Source organism: Littorina saxatilis, linkage group LG16 (assembly GCF_037325665.1).
Source record: "Littorina saxatilis isolate snail1 linkage group LG16, US_GU_Lsax_2.0, whole genome shotgun sequence".
Classification (NCBI taxonomy): domain Eukaryota; kingdom Metazoa; phylum Mollusca; class Gastropoda; order Littorinimorpha; family Littorinidae; genus Littorina; species Littorina saxatilis.
In genome coordinates this window covers 33484586-33509979 of record NC_090260.1, presented here as the reverse complement: position 1 = coordinate 33509979, position 25394 = coordinate 33484586, and the positions used below count along the sequence as shown (strand labels likewise).

General features: G+C 41.8%; 1 long non-coding RNA gene across 1 annotated transcript; it reads right to left on the bottom strand.

The window, feature by feature from the left end:
* Window positions 1-6055: 6055 nt before the first annotated feature.
* On the bottom strand, window positions 6056-25220 carry LOC138950880 (uncharacterized). The gene is made up of 6 exons (XR_011450844.1): window positions 25140-25220; window positions 21781-21861; window positions 16878-16994; window positions 16254-16394; window positions 10769-10837; window positions 6056-6142 (listed from the first exon to the last, which is right to left on the bottom strand). It is a non-coding gene; the product is annotated as an uncharacterized lncRNA (long non-coding RNA).
* Between the last annotated feature and the right edge of the window lie 174 nt (window positions 25221-25394).

Here is a 25394-nt window from a genome sequence, read left to right as displayed (position 1 = left end):
CCGATTAAAGGCTCGGTTATTTCCGTTAAAAACGAAGTTTGCCGAACGTGTGATTCAGTCTACAGACACCGGTCGGATCACAACAAAAATGTTCATTCTTTGCGATTTTGTGATACTGTTGATGATACACCTGCTTTCCAGTGAAGAACATCAATAAAATGATGTTCACAAGCAAGAATAACAGACAAAAGCACGCGATGTGTAAAATTAGGCTTTGCTTTGCAAACAAAGCACGTGTTTTTTTTACTGACAGACACTTTCGGTGGTGATTGAAAATTTTTCCAGAAACGGTTTTATGCCCCCATTTGATATTGTTTCCCTATTTTCTTTAGTCAGAGACTAACCTTGTGTATTAATTGAATTAATAACCCCATTATCATAAGTTTTGTGTGTTATTTTCGTGTCTGTTGAATCACACTTTGAGATGGGGTCATGTGACAGAAGGAAATGGTGTCTGTCAGGATTCACACGTTCGCTTCGAAAAACGCGCTCAAATAATTGCTCAAACACAAACATTTTAGCTTTTATTTATTTTTTTGTATTGCAAATATCATACTTACTCATGCCAAGCAGAAAAAATGATGAAAATCAACACAGTAAGCAAGTAATTTGAAGGCAAAGTTTACACACATCAAAGAGTCTGATTACCGTGAAACATGCCTCTATCTTAATCCGGCATAACAGCTTAACCCGGATTATTCCCCCTTCTGCTTCTTTCTCTCTGTAACCGTGTAGGGCTAGTTATTTTTCGGTATCTTACCCAACAACCAAAATCACTTACCCAACAACGGGCCTAAATCCTCGATAGCTCACAGGTTCATGAGCTAGATTTGAGGGAACTACTTTAGCGATTCAAAAGTTCCGAACGCTCCAATGTACGAAATATACATCTCTAGACCAAACAATACAAACATATTGCATTTAAACTGGCAACTACAGGCTTGAACACATTAATCTCCATATAAAATCCATGAGTTTGGTTGTTTTTTAAATCCAAATCTAACGATCAGTGCAGAGAAACTCGCTTTAGATCTCTTATGAGTGCAAGCAAACTCCCAAGGCAAGTAACTCTCGTACTCTGTCTAGCGACAAAAGTAGTTCCCCTTCCACATTTTCTGAACTGAGTTGCTTGGACAAAAGACTGCAATCCGACGGTTAGTTTTCTACAATATTTCATTTTATAAACAGATCACACGCAACCAAATGCACACATCTCATCAATTTAAAGAACATACAGCGGTTTCATACACTATTTTGCCCCAGAAAACTGAACTACAGTTTTTAACGTTGGAACACGGGTGCAAAAGTTCGTCTGCTTGTCCCATTCGAAGAAAGAACATTTCCTGAGCGATACTAAAACATGAACAGAACACACACTATCTGCCTTTACCGCCACAGCAGAATAACAACATAACTGTGTACTTGACTTTAGTCCAAAACAGGGAAACTGACAAGAAGTGTTTAACAGAATTGATTGATTTTCCCTGAACTATAAAACCAAGCATTATTCAATCGCCTGCGCAGGTAGACTGGTTGAGTGAATAGGATTCGATCAAACTTTCGCACAAAAACTCCTCTTTTCTTTGAATAACTGAAGAAAGGAGGAATAAAGAGGTTACATGCCTCGTCTCAGTAATTATTAAAATAATGGTCTCAGTTCGCGGTCATGAAAAAGCTCGCTGAAGCTCGAATTTTTCATGATCCGCTAACTTCGACCATTATTTTTAATAATCACTGAGACTCGGCATGTAACCTCTACCTATCTATCTCCAGGATATCATCGATACTTTAGCGCAATGCATGTGTCGAGATTACAGAAAAGATAACTAACCCGAGCTTTCCCCTCGATCTCTTTTTGGCATGGGGATTTCCGCATCTCTGCGCATGATCGAATGTCAAGACGGTTCTAAATTCAGGAATCCGCGTTCGAAAGCTGGTGACGTCGCTCTGTTCTAAATGACCCATGTAGACCGTGACGTCATGAAAAGCGTGACGAAATGTTTCCGTTCGAACTTGGTTCCGGTCTTGTTTTCGTGCCATTGTTTTCTTCGCTTTGTTGTTTTCTTGTGCAAATTTACATTAGGTGAGGCGAAATGTGGCGCAACAAGGGCATTTGTTCTAGGATTCAAGTGAAGTAAGTTGGAGGGAAAGGGAGGGGGTGGGTGGATCGCCATTTCGACTTGAAGTTCAAATTCGTTTTAAACACCGTCAGTGATCACACTCATTTCTGCGGCAAAACCGACATTGTTTTTTACAGTTCATATACATCAAGCACATTAAACAGGTTATTCCTGTATGTGAAAACATGGTTTCTTTGCACTTGAAGTGCGACCGCCGCCATGTTGTTTTTCCACAAACCCCAGGATAAGAGACTTATCAGCTCCAAAACGAGGGGATAGTTTGACCCGGCTTTTAGCGCGAGGATAGAGCTAACCTCGACTCATGCATTGGGATATTTTTACAGTGGGCTAAATTAGCTCGAGGATAGGGTTTATCCCGGGCTAAAGTCTCTATCCTCGCTACATACATTCCGGCCCTGGAAACAAAAGAAGCTTATCAAAAACTGAGTGAAAATAAGTGAAATTATCTCGAGGGCTAGTCACAGGTTATTTTCAGCAAGCTTCTTGAATTAATAAAAATAGCCTTTAGCTTTAATTTTCTTCGATTTGCTGAAGGTTGTCCATATTAAAAAAAACACACGTACTTTGAGATATGGCTTAATTTGAGAAACTCGGGGTCAACACTGCTTAAATGTAACAAATACAGTCTTTGCTGTCATATAGCAACTTGTGTGTGATAACAGCTTTGGCTGTGGACAGAAACGAGTCCGTTTTTGGCGGCACATTTAGAGTGAACGCTGCCAAAAGTGAAAAAAAAAGAGAAAAAGCCTAACGGTTTTGAGGTTTGTGTTTCTGCAGTTGTTTTGACATGTGCAAGGTTTCCAGAGAGGGTGAATACAGCGAATGAAATTGTTTTGAGCGCTCTGGCGCCGTTAGTTTGTCAGAACAGGAGATGGTCCATATTAGGAGCCGGTCCATATTGGGAGCCCTTCCCCTACATTTTGCTAGATTTCAAAGACACGGATTTGCTTTTGTTAGATCTGTACCGACGCTGATTTACGGAGAAAATCTAACCGATATGACAATTTGAAAGCCATTGTGAATGTCTCACAGAACTTTCAGAAGTCTGTAAGGTCCCAGCACCCTCTAAAGTTCTGTGGACCCCCTACAAATACAAATCGAGGGTTTGTGGACCCTTTAGGTAGAGCGTCGATGGGAAGCCATGTAGTATGTGTGTGTGTGTGTGTGTGTGCGTATGTGTGTGTGTGTGTATGTGTGTGTGTGTTTGTGTGTGTGTGTGTGTGTATGTGTGTGTGTGTTTGTGTGTGTGTGTATATGTGTGTGTGTGTTTGTATGTGTGTGTGTGTGTGTGTGTGCAGGGGCGGATCCAGGGGGGGGGGGGTCCGGGGTTTCCGGAATCTCCCCCCCCCCCTAAATACAATATTTGAAAATAAAGAAAAAATCATGGCTTACATTGCACCAGATTGCTCATTTTCCCTGTTGTATCAACATTTTTCTTGGGGCATGCCCTCGGACCCCTCTAGCTAGGAGCCGACCTTTGTCTTCTAAATGACGATTTTGGAACGTAGTTGGAAACTTTGTTGGCTCAGGTTGCACCAGATCGGTAAATTATTCTTGTTTTGTACCAAATGTGTCTCCTTAAATTTGTTTGTTGAAAGGTGTATAACGAGTAGTTTCTTGTCTCAGATAGCACCAATGTCTCCAATTTCCTTGTGTATTTCGCTTTGCGCCCTCATGCAACTGAACGCTTTGCGTCGTCGATCTGTCCCTTGAAGAAATGTGGAACCCTTAACAATGAACTGATCCGCCCCTGGTGTGTGTGTGTGTGTGTGTGTGTGTGTGTGTGTGTGTGTTTGTATGTATGTATGGGGCGATTTATATAGCGCTTGACGTTCTCTAAGCGCTTTACATATTAATTTCTGCCGTGTAAGATGGAATTTTTTACTCAATATATCACGCATTCACATCGGCCAGTAAATCTCAAGCCAATTAAGGCGAATATTTACTTTTCACGGCCTATTATTCCAAGTCACACGGGTATTTGGTGGACATTTGTATCTATGCCTATACAATTTTGCCAGGAAAGACCCTTTTGTCAATCGTGGGATCTTTAACGTGCACACCCCAATGTAGTGTGCACGAAGGGAGCTCGGTTTTTCGTCTCATCCGAAAGACTAGCACTTGAACCCACCACCTAGGTTAGGAAAGGGGGGAGAAAATAGCTAACGCCCTGACACAGGGTCGAACTCGCAACCTCTCGCTTCCGAGGCAAGTGCGTTACCACTCGGCCACCCACCCATCATTGTGTGTGTGTGTGTGTGTGTGTGTGTGTGTGTGTGTGTGTGTGTGTGTGTGTGTGTGTGTGTGTGTGTGTGTGTGTGTGTGTTTGTGTGTGTGTCACAAAGATGTGAGTAGGATATTTCGAGATATGTTGAACGGTGAAACACGTCGTGATTTTAACCTCCCAAAAGATTGAATTGTGATGCGTAGGACAGGTTAGAAGCGATATCACGGGTTTCGTGTGTTGCACGAGGAAATAGCCCTGGTTTAAACAGAATTGTGTTTACGAGTTGGAAAGATATAGCTGGTTGTGAACTAAGATATTCACAGCGTCTAAGATTCTCAACCGAGGAGGTTGTTTAATAGCGCGTGTCGGTCTTGTTCTGGGAACAAGCACTCCTTCTTGAGACGGGTCTCTTAAGGTAAATGATTTATTATGTTGTATATTATTGAAGCTTGAATATATGACTGGAATGTAAACGGTAGTGTATGCAAAGTGCACTAAATGCTAATGTGAAGTTTTTAAGAGGATTCTCGTTGAGATTGTATTACGTGTTTGTTGGGTAATTTCTTGAACATAAATGTTGTTACGCATTTATGTTATGTTAAGATGTTGATGCTATGTATGGTAGTGTCATTAATGGATTAAGTGATCCATGGGTTAATTTAGTTTGGATATTGATTATGGAGAGAATGACATACATGGAATGATGTCAGAAGTAGCCTACTTGTGTAATGTTTAGTTGTGAATGTAGAATGAACGAGAGAGATGATACACGAGAGAAGAGATGGTTTATGAGAATGTTGTATTAAGATTTGGGTTAATTATTTAGGTGTTTCCATGACCGTGTCCGAGGGTTGGACCTCACACTGGAGAGTTCGTGACGATGTCGGAACAGAGGCCACATCGGCGAAGATGGATGGACGGTGGAGTCCCCATCAACACTGGTCGTTGAGACGGACCGGTACTATTCGCTAAGGGCGAAAGAGTTAACTAAGTGTTTCTCGGGGAGGAACGTGAGAAGGAGTGTTTCTGAGAGAGGAACGTGAGATACGGATAACAGCATCTACATGGATTTCAGTGGCACAAGAGTGTGTAAAGGACGGCATGCAGTGAGAATTACGAACTCGTGAGTGTCTGTCAAACTCCTCTCTTGTGTAGTAACCTAATACTGAGATAGTATGGTCAAGAAAGATTATTATAATATATAATCCCATGTATACAGTGATTACCATATCACTGTGTGAATTGAACGGTTGTAACTGGAAAGTTGTATTTCTGTTTATTTGATGTGAATATTGTATTGTTTTTGTAAGGAAATAATAATTCTGTATCCTCCCAAACTCTGTGTTTGAAGTGTGTAGTGCGAAGAGTGAAGAGTCAGTTTAATTTGATAGGGCAGAGCACGTATTAATAGAGAATAACCTTTTATTCGCATATTCCACTTCATGACAGTGTGTGTGTGTGTGTGTGTGTGTGTGTGTGTGTGTGTGTGTGTGTGTGTGTGTGTGTCACTGTGTGTGTAAGTGTGTGTGTATGTGCGTGTATGTGTGTGTGCATATGAATGTGTGTGGGGGGGATGTTGTGTGAGTGTGTGTATTTGTGTGCTTGTTCTGGAATGGGGTGTTGGGGAGCTAGAGAGTAAATGGAATGCGAGTGATGTCCATATGTGTATCTGCAAACTCACTGCAAATGCCATCCAGCCCATCGCTCGCACAAGTCAGTCCCTGGTCGCAATGGTAACCTTTCTTACCATTGCAAAGACGTCCAGCGGGGGCACCTGAATTGAAAAAACAAGAGGAGTAAATGCTAGCTAGACTCACCTTAGTGAATGCTTGTGCGACTCACCTTCGCCACAGGTAAATGTACAATTAATTGGACACAAACTATGGAAAACATTAAAAGTTTTGAAAGCGACGAAATTATAAAGTGTGGTGATTTTAATTCTGACGTTCAGGGGTGGTAATGTGGTGAAACGAATAATTCAGTCTGTGACATGTTTTAATTCTGGAGCTTTTTTTAAACCGGATGTGAAGGAATTTACCTGGTCAAGAAATAATCCGTTTATTGCAAGGAGACTTGATTATATGTTTTGTTTAGTTCTCGTATTTTCGATTTGATTTTTGATTGCGGCATGGTAAGTGTCGTGTTTTCTGACCAAAGAGGTTTAATATTAATAGTTTGATGTTGGAGGGTATTGATTATGTTAATGAAATGAATCTTTACTTTGATGGATTTAGCAGCGAAGAATTGGATTTTCAACTGGATTGGGGAAATGTTGAAGGTTAGAATAAAAGTGTTTATCATTAATTATAGCAAAATAAACCGTGGCCAAAAATAAATTAGGCCGTGCTTTTTTGCAACGACCAGGATGATTAGGACGTTTATTTAAGCAAGAATCCCCATCGCATCGTTACCCAAGTAAAGGGTATACATGTGAAAATGCAGCTGGAATGTATGTTATTATTGAAATGTCAAGAAAAGCGAATGCGTTGTACGCCTCTCCTTCGTCATGTCCATAGGGTTTTGAAGGTCTTAAAGGGAGGATTCCACTACCTATGACCCCCCCCCCCCCCAAAAAAAAAAAAAGCTGTTCCAACTTCATAGAATTATGTTCGAGAGAACGTTCACGTCCGACTGATTGACACAAATTTGATCCTTATGTGAGCTGTATCAATCCATTCAACCCTAAGAATATTTCACGTATTTGAATTTGCGCAACCCCCAACCTCCTTCCCACCACCACCCCTAGCCTGACATACTCAACATCCACCAAATTTGTATTTATATAAGAATCATAATAATCAATCAATCAATCAATCAATATGAGGCTTATATCGCGCGTATTCCGTGGGTACAGTTCTAAGCGCAGGGATTTTTATTTTTTTTCATTTTTTTATTTTTATGCAATTTATATCGCGCACATATTCAAGGCGCATGGATTTATTTATGCCGTGTGAGATGGAATTTTTTTACACAATACATCACGCATTCACATCGGCCAGCAGATCGCAGCCATTTCGGCGCATATCCTACTTTTCACGGCCTATTATTCCAAGCCACACGGGTATTTTGGTGGACATTTTTATCTATGCCTATACAATTTTGCCAGGAAAGACCCTTTTGTCAATCGTGGGATCTTTAACGTGCACACCCCAATGTAGTGTACACGAAGGGACCTCGGTTTTTCGTCTCATCCGAAAGACTAGCACTTGAACACACCACCTAGGCTAGGAAAGGGGGGAGAAAATTGCTAACGCCCTGACCCAGGGTCGAATTCGCAACCTCTCGCTTCCGAGCGCAAGTGCGTTACCACTCGGCCACCCAACTTTAGTTTTGGCTAGCCCAGACAAAATATGTATACTCAGACACTTGAGAGACCTCATTTCTGACACTATGACATCTTATTACCAATTCAGTGCCCCATATGGCTTTTTGACCAATCAGGACGGATTCTAGGTGACCCTCTAAATGTTATAACGTTCAGGCAGGGACCCTTTTTGTTTATCACGCTAAAAATAAACAAGACAAAGTAAAAATTTAAATCAACAATATCAGCGTGATTTATTCTAAAGAATGACACTTCAAATGCTGTCAGATAATACTCTCTTTATCTAAAAAAAAAAATACCGAAAAGCGAGTTTTGTCGGTGGGTGCTTTACGGAACAGCAAGGCCCCACCCACCCTCTGAGTGTGCAAGGCCGCTCACTTGAAATCTAATTTATCAAAGTTCGAAAAAATCAAGTGAAACTGCGTCACTCGCTTTACGTCAGAAGTATCTTTACGGGGTCATTTCCCATCCGTCTGGAGTCGGTTCTAAATCTGTCGCTCTCTGTTCAACAAGAAAAACGACGCAACCGAAACGCATGCTCAACATGGTTTATCTTGTGAGATTGTTATGTCAAACGCATTTGACCTGTGAATATTCATCACGTCAGGTGTGTGACTCTGATTGGCTGACCCAGGTCACGAGAATTCTTTGACTGACAGGCATAATCAGGTAGGAGCGCTCAAGTTCCCATTGCGGCTGTTCTGTCTAATTCGCGCGGTCGCTTCGAAAACATTTTTGGTCGAAATAAACGGTAATAAACCCGTCATTTCTAATATGCTGACTGTTAGCAAATAATAACAGGCATGTCTCACAAGCGATATCAGCATTCGCCTGAAAGGCTCATGCTTGATATCTTTTTTCTCGACATGCCTGTTATCATTTGCTAACAGTCAGCATAATAACTCATAATAACATGATACAATCACCAATGGTCTAGCCAAGACTGTGACCAAATCAAACAATGACATCATAGCTTAAGACTCTTAGGTCAAGACTCATATCCTTGATAGCTCAGTGAACATTTTCAGTGGTGATAATCTTTTCTAGGAAACATGACCCTTTTGGGACTCTAAAATCTGATAAAAACAAGCCAAATGTTGGTCTTGGCTGCAGATTACCAACGCCTACAATTGCTCCCAACATAACTGAGATAATCTCAATGTAAATACGTTTACGAACATGACCCCACGGTGACCCTAAAATGTTACGGGGGTCAACCAAACTAGGGTCATGTCGGTAGATTATCAAACCCCGAAAGTGTTCAAAGTTTCAAAGGTCTAGCTTCAAAAACACCTGAGATAACATCAATGTTAAGTTATTATGGATCAAGCATGACCCCCTGTGACCACAAAACTTGACGAGGGTCGGTCAAATTAACTTACTTCAAGTCGGGTGATTATCAAACCCCAGAAGTGTACATAGTATCAAAGCTCTAGCTTCAAAAACATCCGAGATAACCTCAACGTAATGTTTTTTTTATGAAACGAACGTGACCCCGCTGTGACACAAAATTTTGACGAGGGTCAACCAAACTGGGATCACTCATGAGATCATCAAACCATACAAGTGTGCTAAGTTTCAGAGGTCTAGCTTGAAAAACTTGTGAGATAACCTCAACGGTAATTAAGTTCTTTGTCCACAGCTGCCGACGGCCGGTCCATACAGACGGACACATAATTATGAATCCTAATACTCACCAGGTGAGTCAAAAACGAAAACTTGTTTCGTCTAGAAAAAGCACGAAGCTTATTGATCGCGTGAAAGACGACAAAAGGTGGGTGTACACACAATGACGCTGTGTATGAAGAAATTGTGTTATGAATTTGTATTACAAAGGGAAGCCCAGGTGTGTGTGTGCGTGCGCGCGCGTGCGTGCGTGCGTGCGTGCGTGCGTGCGTGTTAAAAAGTGTTCTGCCCAGAGTTGGTAGATTTATTTCACGTTCTTTCTTAGCAGATTTAACATTCTCATCGGAGTTCACTACTCATTTTGTGGCTTCACCTGCTCGGATGGAACATAACAGCATTCATACATCAGCCATAATTTGTTTCGTCACACCTTCAAGCAGCGCAAGTCTCCCACAGTCAATGACAACAACAACAAGTCGCGTAAGGCGAAAATACAATATTTAGTCAAGTAGCTGTCGAACTCACAGAATGAAACTGAACACAATGCCATTTTTCAGCAAGACCGTATACTCGTAGCATCGTCAGTCCACCGCTCATGGCAAAGGCAGTGAAATTGACAAGAAGAGCGGGGTAGTAGTTGCGCTAAGAAGGATAGCACGCTTTTCTGTACCTCTCTTTGTTTTAACTTTCTGAGCGTGTTTTTAATCCAAACATATCATATCTATATGTTTTTGGAATCAGGAACCGACAAGGAATAAGATGAAAGTGTTTTTAAATTGATTTGGACAATTTAATTTTGATAATAATTTTTATATATTTAATTTTCAGAGCTTGTTTTTAATCCGAATATAACATATTTATATGTTTTTGGAATCAGCAAATGATGGAGAATAAGAGAAACGTAAATTTGGATCGTTTTATAAATTTTTATTTTTTTTTACAATTTTCAGATTTTTAATGACCAAAGTCATCAATTAATTTTTAAGCCACCAAGCTGAAATGCAATACCGAAGTCCGGGCTTCGTCGAAGATTACTTGACCAAAATTTCAACCAATTTGGTTGAAAAATGAGGGCGTGACAGTGCCGCCTCAACTTTCACGAAAAGCCGGATATGACGTCATCAAAGACATTTATCAAAAAAATGAAAAAAACCTTCGGGGATTTCATACCCAGGAACTCTCATGTCAAATTTCATAAAGATCGGTCCAGTAGTTTAGTCTGAATTGGTCTACACACACACACACACACACGCACACACACACACACACACGCACACACACACACATACACCACGACCCTCGTTTCGATTCCCCCTCGATGTTAAAATATTTAGTCAAAACTTGACTAAATATAAAAACGCGAGTAATTTCCGGAAAATCCGAAATCATCTCATGATCTATTTATGCTGATGGATAAAAGTCACAAAGGAATGTGTCTTAAATACTAACGGCACGTTCCATGACAGGCATATCCGTTGGCGCAGTTTTTGATTCCACAAACAGTTCCGGGTCCTGGCTCTGAAACAAATTAAACAATGGGCGTTGTGTTAATTCTAGCTGCAAAAGATTCACCGATATATGTAGATATATAGCTGTTCTGATGGACACGTGGAGGAATTCGGGGGTTGTGATTGGATGGTCTCACACATCCCTTTTACGATCATTAACAGCTATTGTGTTTTCATCGTAGCAATAGGGTCCGATATTTAGTTTCGTCTAGATGTGTTTGAGTGTAGATCTTTGTGATGCGTCCGTTTATTGAAAAGCCAGTCATAGATCTAGACCACAAGCTGAATTTCAATGCCAACACAGAATCTGTTCACAAAAAATGTCAGCCAAAAGTGTGTACTGTCTACAGTTTGAACTTGTGAACTCGTGGTACCTCTGTGCTATCGAGGATTCAAACCTGTACTATCGGGGATCCACTAAGGTTTCCGAGACTGTGTTTTGTCTTTATTGAAATGGTCTGGCGGAAGAGCCGATTCTTAAATTTGCATAGGTAAAATGATCGCTTTTCGGTACAAGCCCCTGGAGCAAATGTTTAATTAGTGCTTTTGTGAACAAGAAACAATTGACAAGTGGCTTTATCCCATCTCCCTTTTCCCCTCCGCCGCGATGTAACCTTGAATAGTTGAAGGCGACGTTAGACACCAAGTAAAGAAAGAATGAAAGTAAAGATACCCAACACCCCTCTGGGTTGAAGTTGTTTTAACCTTGTGACGTACGCGGGATGTGGTGGGCCGCTGAGACTTTCTTTTTGCTTGGAATCCAAACAGTAAATTTTAAGGGGCTTATTGTCCGTCAGGTCTTAATTGCCTATATTGGACATGAATTGGTTTATACGATTCGAGTTTTACGCCCTCACGGCTTTTGATGTATGCGTGTTTAGGTGGTATTAGCCATCTGCACTTATGGTAGAATGACCAAGATCTTTAACGTGCCATTGTGGTGACACGGGGGTGGGCGATGGATACCGTCTCTGGGTCTGCACATAAAGTTGACCCGTGTCCGTCCCGGCCCGGATTCGAACCAGCGACCTTTCGATCACAAGTCCAGTGCTCTACCACCTGAGCTACCCGGGCCCCCGCTTGGAATCCTGGAGTGGAAACAACGTATATTTTGTGCGGTGTGTTTTCTTGACGCCGGTGTGTGACATGTCTGTCACGGGCTGAAATCCTTTTTTGCTGGATGGCGGAATGTGCGACGGGGTTTTTTAGCTAGGTTTTCGTAGATGGTTTTTTTTAGTTTAGTTTTTGGCTCACGTAAGTGTAGCCTATGCGATCGTAACTTTGTCTGTCTGTGCGTGCGTGTGTGTGTGCGTGTGTGTGTGTGTGTGTGTGCGTGTGTTTGTGCGTGTGTATGTCTGTGGTAGAAACTCTAACATTTGAAGACGTCACATTACATTGACGTCACATTATGACGTAAGAGGGTTAGACGTCACGCGAAGGAAGTACTGAAAGTCTCGGTCATTATTATTTTGAGCGGGCCGAGACTCTGTTGGCAGTCGTGTCCCTGTAAGTAGGCTACATGCAGACAGACAGATCTAGATCTAGTGTCTCGCTTTCTTGCACAGTTTCACCTATGCGCTTTCTGTGTGTGTGTGTGTGTGTGTGTGTGTGTGTGTGTGTGTGTGTGTGTGTGTGTGTGTGTGTGTGTGTGTGTGGTGTGTGTGTGTGTATGTGTGACGGAGTGATTGAGTTTGTGTTACTGTTTGTCGATTTCTTACGTGAGCCTTGATGGCTTCGCCTCTTGTTTAGTTGGGTTCAGTTAGGGTTCAGTTAAGTTTTCGTAGACTAGGTTTCGTTAGAGGGGTGCAGTTAGTTTTAGTAGAGGGATTTTAGTTAGGTTTCGTTAGAGGTTTTGTTAGATTGGTTTTTTTTTAAGAATTGTTTTTATGTTGTTTTTTTAGATTTCGTTTGTTTTAGATTAGAGTTTTATTGTGTTTTTGTGTGTGAATTTTTGGATTAAAGTTGAGAGTGAGGATTTAGAGTAGAGTTTTGGAGTGTAGTTTGGAGGGAGGATTGAACGTGTTTTTACGCGTAGTTTTATTGTGAGAATTTAGAATATAGCTTTAGAGTAAAGGATTGAGAGTGTTGTTTTGGGTTATTTAGTTCTAGAGTAATACATTGGAAGTTTTGTATTTGAAGGTAAACCCTCGTTTTCCCACACATTCCCCTCTTCATCTTATGGAATAAAAGAACCTGGTAATATAACTTGTGTCAGTTGCTTGAGGGTTCGAGCTCGGTGAGAAAGGGTAAAGTATATTTGACACTCGGTTACACTTGAATGGTGAAAGTTGGATTTTGCAACGAAATAACATGTAAGTCAAAATATCATTGTTTCACCAAGAATTAGATACATGAGTGGAAGATGGGTCCGAAGTTCGATTAGCAGTACTTTAGGGTGTAACTGAGACAGTCAAGGTGGAGTTTATGTGAGATAAACAAGGCCTGACGTCCTACCTGTTATTCACGTATCGCGGACTCAACATTCACACCGACCGCTAGCTTTTTCTTCTTCGCTGCTCGATCTGCCGAAAGTTGTAACTTCCTCTGCCTCCTGCATGATGGATACCCGCCGAATTTATCTTTAAGAGGCCAAGCTGAGAGGAACATCGCTGTTTGAGACGTCGAACCGATTCAAAATAATGTCCGCATGTTTATGCGGATGTGGTGCACGCGCATGCGCAGAACGACTTCCCGGCTGAAAGTTATTGGTAATGACCAATCAGCGAATACATTTTCAAAGGTGTTCAAGGTCACTTTCCAAATATGGAATATTTTGCAAGTGAGAGTAGCCTTCGCCAGCACTGTATTGTGGCCGATGAGGGGTACGGTACAAACGGACTTTTTTTTCATGACTGTGACATCGTCACAAAAACGGGAATTCCCGCTGAGTACGGTGCAAGCAATAAACTTGACAAACTCATCGACATGTGATCACATGTTGCTGCTGCTCTGCCATGAAAAAACCGATTTTTTTGCAGATTTTTAGCATTCACTCAATTTGCAAATCATCACTTTATTGAAAACAAGAAGGGCAAAGCCCACACGACTCACATGCTGAACAGACCTTGATCTTTCTTTCAGAATCATTTTACAATAAAACTGAGAAAAACAATATTTTACACATTTTTCCTACCAAAATACATGTGACAAGGTCAAGGTCATCCAAGGTCATGCAACACAAAGCTGTTAATTCAAGACATAGGAAGTACAATGGTGCTTATTGGCTCTTTCTACCATGAGATATGGTCACTTTTAGTGGTTCACTACCTTATTTTGGTCACATTTCATAAGGGTCAAAGTGACCTTGACCTTGATCATATGTGACCAAATGTGTCTCATGATGAAAGCATAACATGTGCCCCAAATAATTTTTAAGTTTGAAACAGTTCTCTTCGATAGTTCAGGGTCAAGGTCACTTCAAAATATGTATACAATCCAACTTTGAAGAGCTCCTGTGACCTTGACCTTGAAGCAAGGTAAACCAAACTGGTATCAAAAGATGGGGCTTACTTTGCCCTATATATCATATATAGGTGAGGTATTGAATCTCAAAAACTTCAGAGAAAATGGGAACAAGAAGGGCAAAGCCCATACGACTCACATGCTTTACACATTTTTCCTACCAAAAACATGTGACCTTGACCCAAGGTCAAGGTCATCCAAGGTCATGCAACACAAAGCTGTTAATTCAAGACATAGGAAGTACAATGGTGCTTATTGGCTCTTTCTACCATGAGATATGGTCACTTTTAGTGGTTCACTACCTTATTTTGGTCACATTTCATAAGGGTCAAAGTGACCTTGACCTTGATCATATGTGACCAAATGTGTCTCATGATGAAAGCATAACATGTGCCCCACATAATTTTTAAGTTTGAAACAGTTATCTTCCATAGTTCAGGGTCAAGGTCACTTCAAAATATGTATACAATCCAACTTTGAAGAGCTCCTGTGACCTTGACCTTGAAGCAAGGTAAACCAAACTGGTATCAAAAGATGGGGCTTAGTTTGCCCTATATATCATATATAGGTGAGGTATTGAATCTCAAAAACTTCAGAGAAAATGGGAAAAATGTGAAAAATAGCTGTTTTTTAGGCAACATTTATGGCCCCTGCGACCTTGACCTTGAAGCAAGGTCAAGATGCTATGTATGTTTTTTGGGGCCTTGTCATCATACACCATCTTGCCAAATTTGGTACTGATAGACTGAATAGTGTCCAAGAAATATCCAACGTTAAAGTTTTCCGGACGGACGGACGGACGTCCGGACGGACGGACGGACGGACGGACGGAAGACTCGGGTGAGTACATAGACTCACTTTTGCTTCGCATGTGAGTCAAAAATAGCTGTTTTTTAGACAACATTTATGGCCCCTGCGACCTTGACCTTGAAGCAAGGTCAAGATGCTATGTATGTTTTTTTGGGGCCTTGTCATCATACACCATCTTGCCAAATTTTGTACTGATAGACTGAATTTATAGTGTCCAAGAAATATCCAACGTTAAAGTTTTCCGGACGGCCGGACGGACGGACGGACGGACGGACGACTCGGGTGAGTACATAGACTCACTTTTGCTTCGCATGTGAGTCAAAAAGAGGATGACATTGACAAAATAAACATCATGCAGTTATTCTAGGGTGTTCAAAGTACTTAAATATGCTGAAAACCCAAATCACATCATGGGACCATTTTGGACCAAAATTCCGTGCCACCTCTGCCCTTAAAGCAGAACTGTTTTCCATGAGTAGAAAATAGTTTGTCAGAGTCCACTGCAAGTTTAGTGTCATTTCCAGCTCAATGATACAACTTCATCGAGCCAGTCGAATCTCCAGAGATTTTTCTTGTACTTCTGCTAGTCAATTTCCCGGGCTAGAACGGTTTCGTCTCGCTTTAGCTTCCTCATCATTTTGGCAGGTGGCTCGAAGCGATGTAAAAAAGGCGCCGAATCATTCTTATACGGTATGCTTATACTGAATCCCCGATAGCTACGTTGAAACGGTGACTGTAGGAGACAAAGAGCGTGTTCCCATTCGGATCGACCAGCAACTGTCTGACCGTTTTAGGAACCAACCGTTCAAGAATAGTATGGAATGGAGCGTCGCGATCAGCGGACCGGCCGAAAAACTTGGGTCTATACCTACATATACCCCAACATTTTCTCAGCGGATTTGCACGAATCTTTAAGAATGCTCCCTGGAGCCTAAAAATTTACGGAATTCCGTAAATTTACGGAAGAATCCCATGTCTGAGAGGCACTGGCTTCAAAAATCATCCCAGAAAACCTTAATGTTAAGTTTGTTAGAATCAAACATGACCCCGCTGTCCGAGATAACCTGAACGGTAATGTTTGTGTGCAAGGCCGGGCCTCCTGACACAGATCAATACTATACGACTTAAGGTGAGCAAACAAAAACGTTACTTACTGCAGCTAAAGTCTGCCGATTGCACAATGTATCCTGATGCACACACGCACAAATTGTTGCCGCTTGCTGCACTGCAGATGGCGTCATGGGTCGAACAATTTCCACCGGCACAGCGGCCTCCACCAAGCCCTTCTAGTGGAGCTGTATGATAAATTATTACAGCATGATGTGAACTCACACAACCACACGTGCGCACACGTACACACAAACACACACATACACACACACACACACACACACACACAACACACACACACACACACACACTAAAACACACACACACACACATACACACACATACCAGAAAACCTTAATGTTAAGTTTGTTAGATAACTATGATAATTGACGAAGTGTGCAAAGTTTCAAAGCTCTCGCTTCGAAAACATGCGAGATATTCTCAAAGTTCAGTCGGGAGATCATGAAACCCTAGACGTGTGCAACGTTTTAAAGCTCTGACATCAGAAACACCCGAAAGATAATCTCGAACTGATGGCCGGCCGTCTATACAGACGGGCTCGGTACTAAAACTCACCGATTATTCAGGTGAGTCAATACAATGTATTTGGTCCCAAGAGAAAGCTATAAGTACCGTTTACGGTATACAAACATTGCCAGATAGCTCACCACAAACGGATCCATTGAGAGTAGCGACACTGGCCTGACACTGACAGGTATGGTCTTTGCACTCAGCTCCCGCTGTACACACACGTGACTCGTCACAACTCTGTCCACTGTATAACTCTGTGAACATACACACATATATACTTAGGACCACTTTCAATCACATAATGATAATAATAATAATAATAATAATAATAATAATAATAATAACTGGACATTTTTAAGTGCCTAACCTATGGCTCTAGGCCCTTTACAAAGGAACATTATAAGATGTTTGGTGGCTTGTTGATTCAGCGCTGCGCGCTGAGAGCACGTGTTGAAAATTTTCATCGACCAGATTGTGTACGAGGTGTACCTGAATATGCCCACCAAATTGGAAGCAGATCCATCGAGAACTTTGGCCGTGCATCGGGAACTGACACACGGACACACACAAGTCGTATATAGATATACTAGAATGAATACCCGCTTCCCCGGGTAGCCGGCTTCGCCGGGAAGAAGTACTTAGAGCCGTACGCCGGCTTCGCCGGGTCCGAACAATGGACCTTCCAAGCTTAGGTCCCTCCCAGATTCGTGGAATGGGAACAGCACGAAAATGATTCAGTGGCCATAATGCCATTCCTGACCATATCGAGTCCCATCCTTGTCGACGAATGTAACCGTGTTAATCACCTTTGGAGGCGAACTCCACTCAAACAGGACTGAGCAAGTTAGAGCTTATCTCTAAGCCCTTTTGAACTGTTATGGCTTCTCAAAGGAAGGCCAGTACATAAAATTACACAAAAGCCGCCAGACCACATCACAAACAGAACTGAACAATGCACAGGTGTTGCTCACATAGAGACACACACACACACACACACACACACACACACACACACACACACACACACACACACACACACACACACAAACAAACACAGAGAAGCCGTATCTATAGAGAGATAGATGACAGTGTATTTTTCGCGTGGCTATAAATTGATTCGACCTTTGCACTTTTACAGTGAGGATAATTTACGGGTCCAATTTACGTTCTGGACACTGCGGTGACCTTCTAAAAATAGTAACAGAACGCCGGGAATATCCGAAGATACTATAGTGCACCATACGAAGGAAGGGAGGTAAACGCTGAAAACATGGAGAAGATGAGAAGATAAGGAAGAGTTACTTATAATGGTGAAATGAAAACAAAAACCAAATTCGGTTCAGCGCTGCGCGCTGAGAGCACGTGTTGAAATATCTCATCGATGATATTGTGTCCGGGGTGTAGCTGAATACGGTGTCCAAATTTGAAAAAGATCCACCGAGAACTTTGGCTTTGGTGTGTCGGTATGGGGGCCCGGGTAGCTGAGGTGGAACCAAAATAGCTGAGGTGGAACCAAAATCGGTTCAGCGCTGCGCGCTGAGAGCACGTGTTGAAATATCGACCAGGTTGTGTCCTGTACCGGGTCTACCTGAATATGCCCACCAAATTTGAAGCAGATCCATCGAGAACTTTGGCCGTGCATCGCGAACTCACACACAGACACACAGACACACACACAGACACACAGACAGACACAAGTCGTATATATATATAGATATATATATACAGAATAGAACAATTAAAAGTACAACCTACATAAAACAAATTAATCAAACAGACACAAATCACCACATGTACTGTTCACACAATAATCATAATTATATGCAATACACACTATATTATATACAAACATACACAGCTAACACTCTCAACAATCATAACAACTTTATGGGAGAGGAGTATGTGCAAAAATGGAATGAAGAAGACATTAGACCAGGTTGGTGTAATATTCTGTGAAAAAGAAAGTTTTCAACTGTTGTTTAAAAGAGCTGAGAGAGGTGCAGTGTCTGACAGAGAAGGGAAGAGAGTTCCAGAGTGGTGGTGCAGCACAACAGAAGCTTCTTGCTCCGTGCTGCTTCCTGTGAATCGCTCAACTTTCAGTAGCCTGGTGTCAGCGGATGATCTGAGTGTGCGTGATGGGGTGTATATGTACAGGAGTTCAGAAAGGTACTGAGGGGCACTTCCTGAGAAGACCTTGAAACACAGACAAGCGACTTTGTACTTGATACGTTGTTCCACCGGCAGCCAGTGGAGTGTGTATAGCAGGGGAGTGACATGCTGTGTTTTCTTTGACCTAAAGATGATGCGGGCTGCAGAATTTTGAACAGTTTGGAGAGGTTGGATAACTAACGAAGAGCATCCAATCAACAGGGCATTACAATAGTTTAAACGAGACAATATGCAGGAAGTGGCAAGGTTTTTGTGGCTTCTTCAGTGAGAAAGTGGCGGATGGAGCTGATGCGTCTAATTTCAAGGTAGGCTGCCTGACATGTTTTGTAACATGATGTCTCATAAAGAGGTCAGAGTCAAGGTAGAACCCAAGATCTCTGACCTTCCCTGAGAATGTGACAGATGCTGAGCCTAACTGAATACAAGTATTTGCTGTCACTGCAAGTCTGCAAACACTCGGACAGCTCATTGTTTGAACAGTTCTGCTAACATACGTACCGATACTTTGAACAATTCCGCAAATATACGTACACATACTTAGAACTATACTGCAAACTTAAACAGCTATTGTGTTTTCACCGTAGCATTAGGGTCCGATATTTAGACGAGACACGTATAATGTCGACGAGTCGAAAACCTTTTTTTCTGTTATACTTGTTCGAGGGGTTTCGCTCATGGTGCATATGTTAATGTTAAATATGTGGATGAAAAGAGAACAAGGCATATTTTAGAAGAAAAAAAGGCAACGACTAATGTTTCAGACTGGTAACTTAATTCATTTCAGTATCGCATACAATGGGCGTTGCAAAGGGAAAGGAGAGTTGGCTGATTCAGTGCAAAACACTGGAAAGACCGTCTGCCAGACGGCAGCTACTAGAGTGTTGCAAGGTGTGTCAAATAATTCGATTTTAGCCGGAATATATTTCAAGCACGGTAAGAAAAACATTGGTACATTTTATATCCTCTGTCGACCAGTCATAACGCAAACCTGACCAGGTATGCGAGCACTTCATCCGCTGCAATGCAACTGGAAGCATTATTATATGAAGTCTTATATCGCGCGCGTATCTCCAGACTCGGACTCAAGGCGCAGGGATCTATTTATGGAATCATGCGTTCTTTGTTGTTTAAAAAGTAAAGAATATTGAGCAACTTCCGTGGAAACACGGCCCGATGATTGAAATAAGGTTGCGTGAGACTATTCAATCACAACCCCCAAATTCCTCCACGTGTCTATCAGAATAGCAATATAAAAACACATACTTTGTACAATTCTGCAGACAAACATAAACATACTTAACACATTTTCGAGCAATATAAGCATACACACTTGGGATAAATCTGCAAAAATACATACAGAAAGATTCGACAATTTTAAAAAGATTGCAAAGAACGCACAGTTCTTCGCAGATGTAAAAAAAACAACCAAAAAAACCGAACATTAGGCAAAAAAAAAAAAATTGTCTGTTTCTGGTCACCCGACCGACCCTAAATTTCGGCGCCGACCCTAAACTTTTTTTTTTCCAAACTCAAAAATTTTATTTATTTTTTGGTGGTAAAGGACAGGGTGAGAAAATGAACAACAAAAACGTGTGAAAACGAAAGTCCGCTGACGATTTGTAAATGTGTTGAGTGTCTTGTCTCTATGTATAGTGAATCCAGTCTCTTTGCGCGATTTTTAAAGTTAGTTTTATTGGTCTACATTTGGGGTAAAAAAAAAATTAAAATAAAAAAAAAAAAAAAATCCCGACCTACCGACCCTATTTTTTTTAGCCATGTTACCAGAAACAGACAATTTTTTTTTGTTTGCCTTAGTATACTTGGGCATTATACAAACACATACACCCGTTGGTTATTGAGACAGTTCTAAACAAAGCATACGCACAGATAATTGGGGCTATATATATATTCTTCAAACATACACACACTGTGATCGTTGAGGCAGTTCTAAACAAAACATACACACACTTAGATCATGTGGGCAGATCTAAACCAAACATACACACATTTTGATCGTCGAGGCAGTTCTAAACAAAACATATACACTTTTTGATTCTTGTGGCAGTTCTAAACAAAACATACACGTATTTTGATCGTTGAGGCAGTTCTAAACAAAACGTACACATACGTTGATAGTTGTGACAGATCTAAACAAAACATACGCACACTTAGATCATTGTTGCAGTTTTAAACAAATCATACACATACTTTGATCTTTGAGGCAGTTTAAGAACTGCCTCGTATAATTTGTTTAAAATATACACACACTTTGATCGTTAAGGAAGTTCTAAACAAAACACACACTCTTTTGTCGTCAAGGCAGTTCTAGACAAAACAATTGAGGCAGTTCTAAATAAAATATACACACACTTTGATTGGTGATGGAGTCTTCCGTCGATACGACGGACGAGTGGCAAACAGTTTAGCTTTTGGAATGCGTCCGCATATATATGCGAGTAGAGGCCAAGCAGTTCCAAACAAAACCTACACATGCTTAGATCATTGAGGCAGTTCTAAACAAAACATACACACTCTTTGATAGGTGATGGAGTCTTCCGTCGATACGACGGACGAGTGGCAAATAGTTTAGCTTTTGGAATGCGTCCGCATATGCGAGTGGAGGCCAATTTATAAAGTTATAAACAAAACATACACACCCTTTGATCGTTGAGGCAGTTCTAAACGAATCATACACACACTTTTATGATTTAGGCAGTTCTACACAAAACATACACAGAGAGTCATACTAGACTCAGTTCTAACAAAACCCACATACACACATTTGGCTTATTGGAGCAGTTCTAAACAAAACGTACACACTTGATCATTGAGGCAGTTCTGAACAAAATATACACAATGATGTATACTCACTGCACTGATTTGAGACAGGGTCGCAGTGTCCTTCCGAACAGTGGCTGGGATATGCAGTACAGTCTGACAGAAGCTTATACTCTGCAATGAGAAAAGTATATCCTGCAACCATCAGAAACACGTACATAACTATGGTTTTTGTTTCCCATCGTTGTATGGATGCTATCAGAGGGTGGAAATCAGTCTTCCTCCAAAATGTGGATATCTAGAACCAGTTAGAGTCGGGATACACAGGAGTGTGCGTTTTTAGGTGTTATATTGTCTGAATGATGTACGCACATGAATTTGTCGACAAAACAAAACCACGGGTCAACAACAGAGTTGCACCCCTTGTCTGCACTTTTAGCAGATTGACAGAGATAGTTTACGTTCCTTGGCGACATGGATACCGTCTAAGAGTATCTATGAAGACAACTTTCTTTCTTTCTTTATTTGGTGTTTAACGTCGTTTTCAACCATTCAAGGTTATATCGCGACGGGGAAAGGGGGAGATGGGATAGGGGAAAGGGGGGAGATGGGATAGAGCCACTTGTTAATTGTTTCTTGTTCACAAAAGCACTAATCAAAAAATTGCTCCAGGGGCTTGCAACGTAGTACAATATATGACCTTACTAGGAGAATGCAAGTTTCCAGTACAAAGGACTTAACATTTCTTACATACTGCTTGACTAAAATCTTTACAAACATTGACTATATTCTATACAAGAAACACTTAACAAGCGTAAAAGGAGAAACAGAATCCGTTAGTCGCCTCTTACGACATGCTGGGGAGCATCGGGTAAATTCTTTCTCGTCCCAACCAATATGGCCATCCCCCTAACCCGCGGGGGGTTATGAAGACAATACAATATGGATGTCGCAAATGTTAACACCGCAGACACAACAGCATTGATAACACATTCTTGTCCATTTATGTATTGTAAGAATTCGCGCCAAAAGTAAATGCTAAATTTGCTGTGCCACAGAGTAATGTACAGTTAAACATACAGATACCGAATGTGTTATATAATGTTATTGATTATCGATTAAAATGGCACGCTCAAGCGTCTTAAAAAAAAACACCCCAAAAATGGATTCAAGGCTCACAGATTCAATCCTCCACCGGACGGAAGCTCTATTAAAGCTGAGCTTTCAAAATCTCCCGTTTGTAATCGTGCTTACGTACGTGGATGTTCACACCTTGTGCGCAAATGATCATCAGTCTGTAGGGCTGTACGAGCAAGACGGTTGATCTACTTAAAGCTGAAGGGCACCGATAGAACTAATGAACTGTGCGTCTCCAATCAATCATTGACTACTTGGATACTAGTGAGGTTGCGGGGTAGACGCCAGACAACTCAGCACGACGACAAGTGACAGTGACCTTCTTTTTCCCTCTCACACAGTCGGGACGGAGCCTTTGCGAGCCGTTCCCTATGGAAAATGGAGCAATTTGTCGTCGTCGCCAAAACGGAAGATAGAAATTGATCTTTGCTGTTAAGTCCAGTTCACTTTAATCCAAGTATGACGTGTTATGGACATATAGATTGTTCATTTTGCAAATAGCTTTTGAAGAAAAATAACAAATCTTTGATAGGCATGGATTTACAGGGTTTTTTTCGGGTACCATCTCAGATGCTCATAAGTCTTTGCAAAGAAGCCGCTATAAACTTTGCGCAGAAGACGGACGCGTATGAAGTTCAAAACCAAGACTAATGTGACGTCACTTTTCCGCGCAGCGGTCCGGGACGCGTGTTAAAACAACGCCTGCGAAGGCAAAATTTGGTGTTTTTCACGTCGGGGCCGAACGAATGCACACATGATTCGTTTTTCGTTGACTCAAGGGTGTTTGGGTGGTGTTTTCAATTCTGTTTTAGGTTCCATCATTATGTGGTCTCTTAAAAAGCAAAACATGTTTTTGAAAGGGCAACAAGCGGAGTTATGAGGTGGCCGGGGTACCTTTCATTGTACCGGCACGGTTGGCCTAGTGGTAAGGCGTCCGCCCCGTGATCGGGAGGTCGTGGGTTCGAACCCCGGCCGGGTCATACCTAAGACTTTAAAATTGGCAATCTAGTGGCTGCTCCGCCTGGCGTCTGGCATTATGGGGTTAGTGCTAGGACTGGTTGGTCCGGTGTCAGAATAATGTGACTGGGTGAGACATGAAGCCTGTGCTGCGACTTCTGTCTTGTGTGTGGCGCACGTTATATGTCAAAGCAGCACCGCCCTGATATGGCTCTTCGTGGTCGGCTGGGCGTTAAGCAAACAAACAAACAAACAAACCTTTCATTGTGGTAGCAGGGATATTCAATTATATACTGTTCGGTTATTTTGTATGAAAAGAAATCTTGAGAAAAAGACCAGAGAGTACCAACGGACGTTATGCCAGACCGGCACGGTTGGCCTAGTGGTAAGGCGTCCGCCCCGTGATCGGGTCATACCTAAGACTTTAAAATTGGCAATCTAGTGGCTGCTCCGCCTGGCGTCTGGCATTATGGGGTTTGTGCTAGGACTGGTTGGTCCGGTGTCAGAATAATGTGACTGGGTGAGACATGGAGCCTGTGCTGCGACTTCTGTCTTGTGTGTGGCGCACGTTATATGTCAAAGCAGCACCGCCCTGATATGGCCCTTCGTGGTCGGCTGGGCGTTAAGCATACAAACAAACAAACGTTATGCCAAAACAAAGGCCTAAGCATTTCACGCGGTAACTGGATATTAATGAGAGAAATGAGTACAATTGTATTCGACATTATTGTATGGGTAAGGATGGTTTGGGATCGCAAGCGGGGTTGTGGGGCTGAGGGGGGTGCGTTGGGTGGGGAGGGGAAGGGACTCCTATGGCTCATAAAGGGACAGTAAGCTTGCTGAAGTTTAAATTGTGATCATTTAACTGATATTTCTATTTGGTCATTCATCTTTCACTGTACATATATGTGGACTCCTTTTTCTGTTCACACACACACACGCGCGCGCGCGTGCACGCACACACATTAACACACACACACACACACACACACACACAAACAAATACACACACATATACACACTAACACACACACACACACACACACACACACACACATACACACACACACAAATACACATACATACACACACACACACACACACACGCACGCACGCACACACACACACACACACACACACACACAAATACACATACATACACACACACACACGCACGCACACACACACACACACACACATAAACACACACACACACACACACACACACATAAACACACACATACACACATTAAACACAAACTAATGAACGAACAGACGCACAATTTAACACGCCACGCAGGAACGCCCGTAAACACTGCATTCACACACATACGCACATCCACTCTTCGTGAACTTACTGCAAATGCTGTTCTTGCATGTTGCAAAATCCTTACAAGAGTTGTCTTCCTCCCGGCAGCGTTGTCCCACTTGAAGCTCTGCAACCCACATGTTGAATTATTATAAAAGAAGGTATGATATAGTCCTGTGAGTTTACCATCGTACACTTTTCCGGGAAAAGCGAGCTGCCATACACTACGGTGCTACTTTTTTTCCCGGAATGCCTCTATATATGTTCATGTTTCCATACCCTGAGACTTTCGCTGTGAACTCGG